We start from the raw sequence: 15,066 nt of genomic DNA on the forward strand, positions 1-15,066 counted from the left end.
CCTCTGCATCACTCTCTTGGGCCTCTGCATCCCTCTCTTAAGCCTCTGCATCCCTTTCTTGAGCCTCTGCATCGCTCTCTTGAACTCCTGCATCCCTTTCATGAGCCTCTGCATCCCTCCCTTGAGCCTTTGCATCACTCTCTTAAGCCTGTGCATCCCTCTCTTGAGCCTCTGCATCACTCTCTTAAGCCTCTGCATCCCTCTCTTGAGCCTTTGCATCACTCTCTTGAGCCTCTGCATCACTCTCTTAAGCCTCTGCATCCCTCTCTTGATCCTCTGCATCACTCCCTTGAGCCTCTGCATCATTCTCTTGAGCCACTGCATCCCTCTCTTAGGCCTCTACATCATTCTCTTGAGCCTCGTCATCACTCTCTTTAGCCTCTGCATCACTCTTTGGAGCCTCTGCATCACTCTCTTGAGCCTCTGCATCCCTTTCTTGAGCCTTTGCATCACTCTCTTGAGCCTCTGCATCACTTTCTTGAGCCTCTGCATCACTCTATTGAGCCTCTGCATCATTCTCCTAAGCCTCTCCATCCCTCACTTGAGCCTCAGCATCCCTCGCATGAGCCTCTGCATCCTTCTCTTGAGCCTTTTCATCACTCTCTTAAGCCTCTGCATCCCTCTCTTGAGCCTCAGCATCACTCTTTTGAGTCTCTGCATCCCTCTCTTAAGCCTCTGCATCCCCTGTTTTGAGCCTCTGCAACACTCTCTTGAGTCTCTTCATCCCTCTCTTAAGCCTCTGCATCATTCTCTTCAGCCTCTGCATCACTCTCTTAAGCCTCTACATCATTCTCTTCAGCTTCTGCATCACTCTCTTGAGCCTCTGCATCACTCTCTTGAGCCTCTGCATCCCTCTCTTAAGCCTCTGCATCACTCTCTTGAGCCTCTGCATCACTCTCTTCAGCCTCTACATCCCTCTCTTAAGCCTCTGCATCATTCTCTTCAGCCTCTGCATCCTTCTCTTAAGCCTCTGCATCATTCTCTTCAGCCTCTGCATCATTCTCTTGAGCCCCTGCATCATTCTCTTGAGCCTCTGCATCCCTCTCTTAAGCCTCTACATCATTCTCGTGTGCCTCTGCATCACATATGGCTAAAGTGTCGAATTTGGGATGTTTGGGATATTTTGAAAACTGCAGTGTGGGGTTTGGGCAAAATGTGACCCATCGCCGCTTGCAGCCTCTGCATCCCTCTCTTAAGTCTCTGCATCACTCTCTTGAGCCTCTGCATCACTCTCTTTAGCCTCTGCATCCCTCTCTTGAGCCTTTGCATCACTCTCTTTAGCCTCTGCATCCCTCTCTTAAGCCTCTGCATCACTCTCTTAAGCCTCTGCATCACTCTCTTTAGCCTCTGCATCACTCTCTTGAGCCTCTGCATCACTCTCTTGAGCCTCTGCATCCCTCTCTTGAGCCACTGCATCACTCTCTTGAGCCTCTGCATCACTCTCTTGAGCCTCTGCATCACTCCCTTGAGCCTCTGCATCTCTCTCCTGAGCCTCTGCATCATTCTCCTAAGCCTCTCCATCCCTCACTTGAGCCTCAGCATCCCTCTCATGAGCATCTGCATCCCTCTCTTGAGCCTTTGCATCACTCTCTTAAGCCTCTACATCCCTCTCTTGAGCCTCTACATCACTCTTTTTAGTCTCTGCATCCCTCTCTTAAGCCTCTGCATCCCCTGTCTTGAGCCTCTGCATCACTCTTTTGAGTCTCTTCACCCCTCTCTTAAGCATCTGCATCATTCTCTTTAGCCTCTGCATCACTCTCTTAAGCCTCATCATCATTCTCTTCAGCCTCTGCATCACTCTCTTGAGCCTCTGCATCACTCTGCTGAGCCTCTGCATCACTCTGCTGAGCCTCTGCATCACTCTTTTAAGCCTCTGCATCATTCTCTTCAGCCTCTGCATCCCTCTCTTAAGCCTCTGCATCATTCTCTTCAGCCTCTGCATCCCTCTCATAAGCCTCTGCATCATTCTCTTGAGCCCCTGCATCATTCTCTTGAGCCTCTGCATCCCTCTCCTGAACCTCTGCATCACTCTCTTAAGCCTCTGCATCTCTCTCTTCAGCTTCTGCATCACTCTATTGAGCCTCTGCATCACTCTCTAGAGCCTCTACATCCCTCTCTTGAGCCTCTGCATCCCTCTCTTAAGCCGCTGCATCACTCTCTTGAGCCTTTGCATCACTCTCTTGAGCCTCTGCATCCCTCTCTTAAGCCTCTGCAATACTCTCTTCAGCCTCTACATCACTCTCTTAAGCCTCTGCAACACTCTCTTCAGCCTCTTCATCACTCTCTTAAGCCTCTGCATCACTCTCTTCGGCCTCTATATCACTCTCTTAAGCCTCTGCATCACTTTCTTCTTGATCCTCTGCATCACTCTCTTGAGCCTCTGCATCACTCTCTTGAGCCTGTACATCACTCTCTTGAGCCTCTGCATTTCTCTCTTGAGCCTCTGCATCACTCTCGTAAGCCTCTGCATCCCTCTCTTAATCCACTGCATCACTCTCTTGAGCCTCTGCATCATTCTCCTGAACCTCTGCATCCCTCTCTTAAGCCTCTACATCATTCTCTTGAGCCTCTGCTTTACTCTCTTGAGCCTCTGCATCACTCTCTTGAGCCTCTGCATCCCTCTTTTGAGCCTCTGCATCACTCTCTTGAGCCTCTGCATCACTCTCTTGAGCCTCTGCATCACTCCCTTGAGCCTCTGCATCCCTCTCCTGAGCCTCTGCATCATTCTCCTAAGCCTCTCCATCCCTCACTTGAGCCTCAGCATCCCTCTCATGAGCATCTGCATCCCTCTCTTGAGCCTTTGCATCACTCTCTTAAGCCTCTACATCCCTCTCTTGAGCCTCTACATCACTCTTTTGAGTCTCTGCATCCCTCTCTTAAGCCTCTGCATCCCCTGTCTTGAGCCTCTGCATCACTCTTTTGAGTCTCTTCACCCCTCTCTTAAGCATCTGCATCATTCTCTTCAGCCTCTGCATCACTCTCTTAAGCCTCATCATCATTCTCTTCAGCCTCTGCATCACTCTCTTGAGTCTCTGCAACACTCTGCAGAGCCTCTGCATCACTCTGCTGAGCCTCTGCATCACTCTTTTAAGCCTCTGCATCATTCTCTTCAGCCTCTGCATCCCTCTCTTAAGCCTCTGCATCATTCTCTTCAGCCTCTGCATCCCTCTCATAAGCCTCTGCATCATTCTCTTGAGCCCCTGCATCATTCTCTTGAGCCTCTGCATCCCTCTCCTGAACCTCTGCATCACTCTCTTAAGCCTCTGCATCTCTCTCTTCAGCTTCTGCATCACTCTATTGAGCCTCTGCATCACTCTCTTGAGCCTCTACATCCCTCTCTTGAGCCTCTGCATCCCTCTCTTAAGCCGCTGCATCACTCTCTTGAGCCTTTGCATCACTCTCTTGAGCCTCTGCATCCCTCTCTTAAGCCTCTGCAATACTCTCTTCAGCCTCTCCATCACTCTCTTAAGCCTCTGCAACACTCTCTTCAGCCTCTTCATCACTCTCTTAAGCCTCTGCATCACTCTCTTCGGCCTCTGTATTACTCTCCTAAGCCTCTGCATCACTTTCTTGATCCTCTGCATCACTCTCTTGAGCCTGTACATCACTCTCTTGAGCCTCTGCATTTCTCTCTTTAGCCTCTGCATCACTCTCGTAAGCCTCTGCATCCCTCTCTTAATCCACTGCATCACTCTCTTGAGCCTCTGCATCATTCTCCTGAACCTCTGCATCCCTCTCTTAAGCCTCTACATCATTCTCTTGAGTCTCTGCTTTACTCTCTTGAGCCTCTGCATCACTCTCTTAAGCCTCTGCATCTCTCTCGTCAGCCTCTGTATCACTCTCTTGAGCCTCTGCATCATTCTCTTGAGCCTCAGCATCCATCTCTTAAGCCTCTGCATCACTCTCTTGAGCCTCGGCATCCCTCTCTTAAGCCTCTGCATCACTCACTTAAGCCTCGGCATCACTCTCTTCAGCCTCTGCATCCCTCTCTTGAGCCTCTGCAACATTCTCCTAAGCATCTGCATCACTCTCTTGAGCCTCTGCATCACTGCATGGGTCAAAAGAGCCATGCAATGATGCTCCATTTTTCCCATTCCATGGTAAAGGAATGGAGTTTCAAGGAGATAGCTATCCCAGGCTGCGAGGGGTTTAGTGACTACATAACAGGTACCATGACCATGGGAGGACCAAGAGTAGTAATAGCAGTGATATATAACCCTCCACCAAACGACAAAAGACCCAGGCAAGAGTATGTCAGAAACAACCTGGCAGTTAAGAATATAATTGAGAGGGCAGCCTCTGCTTCCTGTAGAGTTCGATCCCTTCTGCATATCATGGAGGTTTTCAATCATGGAAGGATAAACTGGGAGAACAAGGAACCGCATGGAGGAGATGAAACATGGAGAGCTAAACTACTGGAGGTGGCAACAAAAAACTTTTTAAGCCAGCTTGTCAGGGAACCCACAAGAATGAGAGGACATGATGAACCAACGAGACTCGACTTAGTCTTCACTCTGAACGACTCCAACGTAAAGGAAATTGACTTCAAGGCCCAGTAGGAATGAGTGATCACAGTGTACTGACTTTTGAGTATCTGGTCGAAGCAAGGTTAAAATACTCGAGAAAGGGAACTGAAATCAAAAGGCAAGAATTCCGTAAGTGAAACTATGAGGAGATGAGAAAAATTTTTAACGGATATAACATGGGAAACAGAGCTCAGGGTAAAGACAGCCCTAGACATGATGGAATACATCACGCAGAAATGTAGGGAGGCAGCAGAAAATTTTATCCTGGCCCAAAAGGAAAAAAAGGATATGCAGATGAGAAACCCATAGTTTAATCAGAGATGTAAGCTAGCTAAGCAACTAAGTAAAAGAGCGTGGAGAAACTATAGAAATAAAAGGACACTTGAGAGCAGAGAAGGATACCAGAGAGGCAGGAACGAATACGTCAGAATGAGAAGAGAGGCAGTAAGGCAATTTGTAAAAGATATAGCAAACAAGGCTAAGACTTAAACTAAATTGCTGCATAGCCACATCAGGAGAAAGACAAAACTGAAGGAACAGGTAATGAAAGTGAGGATACTGGCAGGCAAATTCACTACAAACAACAAAGAAATGTGAGAGGAACTCAATAGGAAATTCCAGGAAGTCTTCACATTAGAACAAAGGGAAGTTCCAGAGATAAGTGAAAGAATAGTTAAACAGGCACCACTAGAGAAATTTGAGATTACCATTGGGGACGTAAGGAAGCTTTTGCTAGAGTTGTATGTGACAAAGGCTATATGCCCAGATGGAATATCGCCATGGATACTAAAGGAAGGAGCAGAAGCACTGTGCCTGCCACTCTCCATTGTGTATAACAAATCACTGGTAACAGGTGAACTGCCAGATGTTTGGAAGACAGCAAACGTAGTCCCGATATACAAGAAGGGGATAAAACAGGAGGCACTTAACTACAGGCCAGTGTCCCTAACTTGCATACCATGCAAGTTATTGGAGAAAATTGTGCGAAAAAAGCTAGTGGAACATCTGGAGCAAAGGAACTTTGTGACACAACACCAACATGGTTTCAGGGATGGCAAGTCATGCCTCACTGGATTAATTGAATTCTATGATCAGGCAAGAAAGAGACGGGTGGACAGACTGCATATGTTTGGATTGCCAGGAAGCCTTTGACACAGTTCCACACCAGAGACTAGTGCAAAAGCTGAAGATGCAGACAAAAGTGAAAGGGAAGGTACTCCATTGGATAAGGGGATAAGGGATTACCTAAGTAACAGAAGACAGCTAATCACTGTGAGGGGTGAGGTCTCAGACTGGCCAGACTTCAGCAGTGGAGTTCTACAGGGTTCAGTCCTTGGACCCAAACTATTTTTGATATATAAGATAGTATGAGGCTACAAGATAACCTAGACAGACTGAATGAATGGTCCAACAAATGGCTACTAAAGATCAACCCGAGTAAATGTTAGGAAATGAAACTAGGTAGTGGAAACAGGAGGCCAGACACAGGATACAGAATGGGAGATGAAGTCCTTCATGAAACGGACAGAGAAAACGATTTAGGAGATGATATCACGCCAAACCTGTCACTTGAAGCCCACATCAAGAGAATAACTTCCACGTTAAATGCGAGGCTGGCTAACATCAGAACTGTCTTCAGGAACCTGTATAAGGAATCATTCAGAATCTCTTATTCCACATATGTAAGACCAATCCTGGAGTATGCGACCCCAGCATGGAGCCCGTACCTTGTCAAGCACAAGGCGAGGCATGAAAAAGTTCAGAGGTATGCAACTAGGCTAGTCCTAGAACTAAGAGGCATGAGTTACGAGGAAAGGCACCGTGAAATGCACCTCACGACACTGGAAGACAGAAGAGAAAGGGAAGACATGATCACTACCTGCAAAATCCTCAGAGGAAATGACAGGGTAATAGAGATAAACTGTTTAACATGGGTGGTACGCAAACAAGGGGACACAGGTGGAAACAGAGTACCCAAATGAGCCACAAGGACATTAGAAAGAACTTTCTTCAGTGTCATAGTAGTTAACAGGTGGAATGCAATAGGAAGTGATGTGGTGGAAATCTTCAAAACCTCTTTACCGATTGCTTTGAAATTTTGTTACAACGTTGCATTCCAATAGGCGCGACTTTTTATATATCTATTATATACATGCCTCACCTGTGACAGGAAAAAACATGTTTTTTTTTTAAAACACCTGTGACAGGTAAAACTATGCTTTTCTTGAAAAAACAGTGCCATCTGTTGCATGTCAGAGCAACACACAGGCTATACTAAATATGTTACAATTCCATTTCAATGTTTCTGATTGCATTGATGAATTGAATTTTCATAGATTCTGATTTATTTTCATTTTGAATTATTTATTTTGTGTGAATTGCGTTGGAAATGAGCTGTGTTGGTTACTAAACTTTCATTTCGTAAGTATAGTTTATTTTCTTATTTTTTCATTTCATTTTTTACTGTTTTTCTTATATATCATTGATGGGAACATCAGATACCTTGATGTTCCCAATTTTCCGATGGGAACATCAGATCATTTGGGAACGCACCGGACAAGGGAGGAATGGTGGGGATGACAAGGGTACAGAAGTGAGAGATGGTGGGGGGGACTCAGGAGGCGGTAATGGTGGGGAAGGATGTGGGGACGGGGGAGTTTAGGATTGTGGGGACGAGGGGATGGGGGAATGGAGAATGGTGGGGAGGACAAAGGGAGAGGGCATGGTGGGAAGGAAGAGGAGATTGTGGAGTGGGGAATGGTGGGAAGGACGAAAGGACGGTAGAGTGGGGAATGGTTGGGAGGCCAAGGAGACGAATGAGGGGGGAATGATGGGGAGGACTGGAGGACAGAGAAGGTTGCTGTGGTTCAGCAACGCACATGCGTTGCAGAGCCACAGCAACACGTGGCCGGGTACTGCTAGTATATATAAATAAAAATGGAAATGTTCGTTTGTTCAAAATCACTAATCTCCGAAAGTTCTCCACCGATTGCCTTGAAATTTTCACACAATGTTCCATTCTGATTCGAGTGGGGTTTTATATACATACTATATTGGTGTCACGTCTGTGACGGAAAATCATGTTTTTTTGAAAAACTGTGATTTTCAGGTGTTTTTCATGTGAGAGAATTCTTCGAAACCTCTTTACCGATTGCTTTGAAATTTTGACACGACGCTGCATTCGAATAGGCGCGTTTTTTTCCATATCTACTACATACATGCCTTACCTGTGACAGGAAAAAACATGATTTTTTTAAAAAAACAGTGCCATCTGTTGGACTTAAGAGCAACGCGCTGTAATATCCCAAAGTTCTTGGGATATTTAATATTCTTGGGATATTTTAATCACAAATTACTTTGAAATTATGACACAACGTTCCATTCAAATATAGGTGTTTTTTTATGCCTACTATATAGATGCCGCATGTGTGACAGGTAAAAACATGTTTTTTTTCAAAAACACCGCCATCTGTTGCACATACTAGCAACACATTCACTATACTAAATATGTTACGAATTCCATTTCAGTGTTTCCGTTCCATTTCAATTTTTCCAATTTCAATGATAAATTGAATTTTCATAGATTTCGAATTATTTTCATTTTGATTTAATTATTTTGTGTGATATTGCATCGGAATTGAGCTGTGTTGTTTACCGTACAGTTCATTTCGTGAGTATAGCTTATTTTTATATTTATTTCATTATTTTTATTTTGTTTTTTAATTGTTTTTCTTATATTTCAGTGATGGGAACATCAGATAATTTGATGTTCCAAATTTTCTGATGGGGACATCAGATCATTTGGGAATGCATTGGACGAGGGAGTGGGTAATGGTAAGGAGGACAAGAGGACGGGAGTGGGGGAATGGTGGGGAGGATGAGGGGACATGAGAGGGGGAGGGGTAATGGTGGGGAGGACAAGGGGACGGGGAGTTGTGGATAGTGGGGACGAGGGGACAGTGGAATGGAGATTGGTGGGGGAGGACAAGGGGACAAGGAAGTGGGGAATGGTAGGAAAGACGAGGGGTATGGTTGGGAGGATGAGGGGATGAGGGGAGTGGGAGATGGTGGAGTGGACGGTGGAGTGGGGAATGCTTAGGGGGACGAAGAGACGTTGGAGTGGTGGATGGTGGGGATGATATAGGGAGGAAATGGTGAGGACGACTATGGGACGGGGGAGTGGAGAATGATAGGGAGGACGAGGGGACGGGGGAGTGAGAAATGGTTGAGAGGACGAGGGAATGTGGGAGGGGGAAATGGTGTGGAATGGGAGACAGAGAGAGGGTTGCTGCTGTTCAGCAACGATGGTGGGGAATGGGAGATGGTGGGGAAGATGAGGGGACTGGGGAGGGGGAAATGGTAGTGAGGACGAAGGGACAAGGAAGTGGGAGATAGTGGGGAGGACGAGAGGACGGTGGAGTGGGAAAGAGTTAGGAGGACGAGGGGACGGTGGAGTGGGGGATGGTGGGGAGGACATAGGGGTGTGGGAGGGGGAAAAATGGTGGGAGGACGAGGGGACAGGTGAGTGGGGAATGGTTGGGACGATGAGGGGACAGGGGAGAGTGGGAATGGTAGGATGGTCTGGGAGACCAGGAAAGGTTGCTGTGGCTCAGCAATGCACATGCGTTGCTGAGCCACAGCAACGCATGGCCGGGTACAGCTAGTCTATATAAATAAAAATCGAAATGTTCGTTTGTGCATATCCGCTAATCTCCGAAAGTTCTTCACCGATTGGCTTGAAATTTTCACACGATGTTCCATTAGCATCCGAGTAAGTTTTTATATACATACTATATAGATGTAGCGTCTGTGTTGGTAAAAAAAAATGCTTTTTCTGAAAAACTATGTTTTTTCAAGCGTTTTCATGTGAGGGAAATCTTTGAAACCTCTTTACCGATTGCTTTGAAATTTTGACACAATGTTGTATTCGAATAGGCGCGTCTTTTCATATATCTACTATATACACGCCTCACCTGTGACAGGAAAAAACATGCTTTTTTTTTAATACCCGCTCCATCTGTTGAACGTTAGAGCAACACACCCTGTAATCTCCGAAAGTTCTTCACCGACTGCTTTGAAATTTTGACACAACATTGCATTCGAATAGGCACGTCTTTTTATATATCTACTATTATAGATGCCACCTCTGTGACAGGTAAAAACATGCATTTTTGAAAACGGTGCCATCTGTTGCACATAAGACCAACACATGTTATAGTAAATATGTTACGATTCCATTTCAATGTTTCCAATTTCATTGAGAAATTGAATTTTCATAAATTTCGATTTATTTTAATTTTGATTTAATTATTTTGTGTGACATTGCCTTGGAATTGAGCTGTGTTGTTTACCATACCATTCATTTCGTGAGTATATATTTTTTTTCATTTTGTTTTTTGAACTGTTTTTCTTATATTTCAGTGATGGCAACATCTGGGGCCAGATTCATGCAGCAGTTTCGCAAGTACTTACGAGCGTGTACTTCGTTCCTCAATCTTTGATGACTTTGGTTACATATATTAAATAGTTTACAAGCATGAAAACTTGCCAATCAACTGTTGTTATTGTTATAAACAGCCTCTTGGTACTTCGGAGCTCATTAACTGTTTAATAATTGTAAACAAAGCTGCCAAAGATAGAGGAAAGATGAACAGGTTCGTAAGTGTTTGCGTAACTTCTTCGTGAATCTAGCCCCTGATCATTTGATGTTCCCAATTTTCTGATGGGAACATCAAATAATTTAATCATCAGACGAGAGAGTGGGGAATAGTGGGAAAGTCGAGGGGACGGGAGTGGGGGATGGTGGGGAGGACAAGGGGCAGGCGAGGGGGTAATGGTGGGTGAGGACAAGGGGACAGGGGAGTTGGGGATGGTGGGGACACAGGGGATTGGATAATGGTTGGGAGGACAAGAAGATAGGGAAGTGGGGGATAGAGGGGAAGACAAGAAGATGGGGGAGGGGGAAATGGTAGGGAGGACGAGGAGACGGGGGAGTGGGAGATAGTGGGGAGGACGAGGAGATGGTGGAGTGGGGAATGGTGAGGAGGACGAGGGGACGGGAATGGTGGGAGGACTGAGAGACAGGGAAAGGTTGCTGTAGCTCAGCAACACGTGGCCAGGTACAGCTAGTATTGTATAAACTTGGAACTTAAAATTTGCCAATCTGTTTCAAAAATTGATAACTTTGTTAATTATCAATTAAACATTAATTTACTCACTTAAATATTTTCACATTTATATTAGCTACTATAGTCTTTTTTTTTGTTATAATATCCAACCTCTGTCAATGGACTCTAAAGCTTTAAGCTGGCACATCTGCGTCTCCAGTCCATATTTGTCTGTTCCAAATGTTTATATTGCGGTTGTGGACCCCATACCCATCTTGTAAGTGGTAGTTGACCCCCATACCCATCTTGTAAGTGGTAGTGGACCCCCATACCCATCTTGTGGGGGGGGGGGGTAGTTAACCTCATACCCATCTTGTAGGAGGTAGTATAGTGGACCCCATAACCGTCTTGTGGGTATTAGTGGACCCCATACCTATCCTGTGGGTGGTAGTGGACCCCATAGCCATCTTGTAGGTGGTAGAGGACCCCATGCCATTCCTGTGGGTGATAGACCCAATACCCATCATGTGGGTGGCAGTGGACCCCCATATCCATCTTATAGATTGTAGTGGACCCCATACCCATCCTGTAGGTGGTAGCTGACCCCATTTCCATTTTGTGGGTGGTAGTATACCCCCCATACCCATCTTGTAGGTGATAGTGGACCCCATTCCCGCCCACATGATGGCCATGGGGTCCATTAATTATTACCGCTTACAGCATGGATATAGGGTCCACTACTGCTCACAGAATGTTTATGTGGTCCTCTTCTGCCTAATGGATGGGTACGGGTTCCACTGCCGCCCATAACATGAGTATGGGGTCCATTACCACCCACAGGGTAGGTATGAATCTATTACCGCTCTCAGGATGGATATAGGGTCCACTATACCACCCGCAAGATGGGTATGGGGTCCATTACCCTCCACACGATGGATACGGTGTCCACTACCGTCCACAGAATGAGTATGGGGGTCCACTACCGCCCACAGGATGGGTATGGCGTCTACTACTGCCTAAAAGATGGGTATGGGATCACTACCACCCACAGGATGTGTATGGGATCCACTGTCACCCATAGGAAGGGTATGCAGGGGGTCCACTACCATCCACAGGATGGCGTATGGGGTTTACTACCACCCACAAGATAGGTATGGGGTCTACTCCCACCCAATAGATGGTTATTGGGTCCACAACCACCCGCAAGATGGGTATGGGGTCCATTACTACCCCACATGATGGGTATGAGGTACACTACCACTACACTATATCCATCTTGTTTGTAGTAGTAGTATACCCCATAAACATTCCAGTGTAATATCGTTTTCTGTTGACGATCCTACAATATATTCTGTTGAAATTTTCAAAGCATACACTATTGTATATAAAGTTGATTGACGAAGTATTTGGAATAACTAAAAGTGCTTATTATAATTATAAACCCCATACCCATCCTGTGGGCGGCGGTGGACCCAATATACTCATCCTGTTGGTGGTAGTGAACCCCAATATACGCATCCTGTTGGTGGTAGTGAACCCCAATATACGCATCCTGTTTGTGGTAGTAAACCCCAATATACGCATCCTGTTGGTGGTAGTGAACCCCAATATACGCATCCTGTTGGTGGTAGTGAACCCCATGCCCATCCTGTGGGCGGTAATGAACCCCATACCAATCCTGTGGGGTGAAGTGGACTCCATGCCCATCGTGTGGTAGGTAGTGACCCCATTGTCATCCTGTAAGCAGTAGAGGACCCCATACCCCATCCTGTGGGTGGTAGTGGGCCCAATACCCATCCTGTGGCTGGTAGTGGACCCTTAGTGGACCCTATTCCCATCATGTGGGTGGTAGTGGACCCCATGCCCATCCTTTGGGTGGTAGTGGACCCCATACTAATCCTATGAATGGTAATGGACCCCATACCCAACCTGTGAGCTGAAGTGGACCCTATACCCATCGTGTGGAAGGTAGTGACCCCATAGCCATCCGGTAGGCAGTAGTGGACCCCTTACCCATCCTGTGGACGGTGGTAGACCCCATACCAATCCTGTGGATGATAATGGTCCCCAAACCCATCCTGTGGGTGGTAGTGGACCCCATACCCACCCTGTCTTCGGTAGTGGACCTAATACCCATCCTGTTGATGACAAAGTGTGATGCTACCTGGGAATGAATCTGATGGAAAAATGTGGTAAGGGGGATACCATAGGGGGTCCATTTTAAGACAGAACCATGGTACCGGATGGACACGATGGGCACTTGCCCGAAGCCCCCACGAGCATAGGGACCCCACAAGCATAGGACACGCAACCACACTTATATAATATTACCCTATATCCTGGTGAGGGAATAAATAATAAAAAATTACGATATATATTTTCAGGTGAATAACTGTCAACAGAAATCAAACGTAATGTTTTGAGTGGAACGTTAATGTTTCATAATTTGTCATCTAATGTGTAGCTTACTGTGCATTATTGTCTTTTTCAAGCCATGTGTATTGCTCAAATATTTATCATGTTGATTAGTTGCTGCTCCACAGCATGTTGGTAATGTTTTAGCATTTGGTTTGTTAAGTTCCAATAAAATATATATGGTTTAATGTTAGCGACCACTTACTTTTTATTCACGTGAGTGGTTGTCGTAGGGGCCCCAGCATACTGGTTTGCCCAGGGGCCCATAATAATTTTAAGACGGCCATATTTTGGGCCTAAATCCTTTTGCCTTATACATCAATGACAGAGATGAGAATATTACAAACCACGGCATGTTAAACCTGTGTAAAACATGTTGTACCTGCAGCAACCTACCATAGATATCGATATCTCAGCCTAATTCTGGCAATTACAATGTCACACTGTCTAGTGGATGTTTTATGCTGTCCGTATATATAATTTTCGGATCTAAACATGTCATAGCTCTTTATACTCGTGCGTTCTGGCCGTTGAGTGTCAGTAACTGTTCTTCTGTCATCCCCAATTTCCTGAAATATTGCGTCTTTTACAGCAGAGATTAGAATGGCAATATCCCACTCAATTTCAGACTTATCACTTGCAGTTTTAGCGGCCTTGCGCACATCAGTGACAGGATAGTACGCCTCTTATTTGTGATGGTATCGGTACAAATGAGACAAACTCTTGCTTTGTGTATTTGGTAGTTGACGAAATTGGCGGTTGTGGGCCCAAACCATCCTACAGATGGTATGGACCTCTTACTGACCCAACAGGTGATAGTGGACCCCATACCCATCCTACAGTTGGTAGTCGACCCCATACCCATATTTACATACAAACATTCATCCTATATCCATCCTGTTTGCGGTAGTGTACCCCATAGACCAGCCAACGTAACTTCGTTTTCTGTAAATGCTCTTACACTCCATTCTCTTGAGATTTTTAAAGCATACACTCTTGTATATTATGTTGATCGGTGAAGCACCACTATTATATAAAAATAAACAATAGTGCTTATTATTATTTTCTGAAAACAACCAACATTTCTCAAAACAAAACTACGAGCCTTCAATAGGATGTAGCTGATCCATAATATTCTAATAGCATGGACAATAGTAGGTAAATTTCAAATCAAATGAAGGACTGGAAAAATTTAATTTTCATTAAAAATGAACCAATCACAATTCTGCTGTCTGTGGCGATGGATGGGTACTATGGGACGTACCCATCCATCGTGTACTATGGGAAGTACCCATCCATCGTCCATTTGGGACGTATGTGCGAAAGAGCCAGTGCCATGAAAAAATATAACTGGGAATATACCACATAGATACTATATACATTAGCAAAATAGGGACTCTAAGCAATTTAGTCATATATGTACTGCCTTGAGCGAGAATGGGTTGAATAGCTGGACGTCTACATGTCTTCCTATCTGGAAAATCAGATGGGTATTGACTCTAGGTCATACATTACTAAGTGAGTATTATAATATACAATAATCTCCACAGGAGAATACGCAGCAATCTCAAAGTACATTAGAATATAACATTGTTTATATACAATCACATAAGAAAGTCAATTCTCCTTCATATGGTAATACTGGTTTGCAATGGCTCACCAACGAGATAAGACGGAGGGGGAGTGTGAGGGGCTGGGGAAAATTTGGAAAATTACCAGCAGTTACCTGGTTGACCAGTGTTTATGACTTACATTACTGTATATCCCTAGTAATACCTCAAGTATATCTAATTCTACATAATACTACTATATACACTATTATAATTAAGCTTCTGCTAGCGGATTATCAACATTAGAGTACAGATATAAGAATATAAGAGTATATATATAAGAAATAATAATAATATTTTAGTATATGGTTTAAACACATCATACTAGTGTATGTGTGATCATAACAGTACCTCTGGCTGCCCTGGGAGGCTGGTCGTCTCCCATTGCCTGTGATGTTGGAGGTGCCT

The sequence above is a fragment of the Procambarus clarkii genome, chromosome 80 (genome assembly GCF_040958095.1).
Source record: "Procambarus clarkii isolate CNS0578487 chromosome 80, FALCON_Pclarkii_2.0, whole genome shotgun sequence".
In the NCBI taxonomy this organism is placed as follows: domain Eukaryota; kingdom Metazoa; phylum Arthropoda; class Malacostraca; order Decapoda; family Cambaridae; genus Procambarus; species Procambarus clarkii.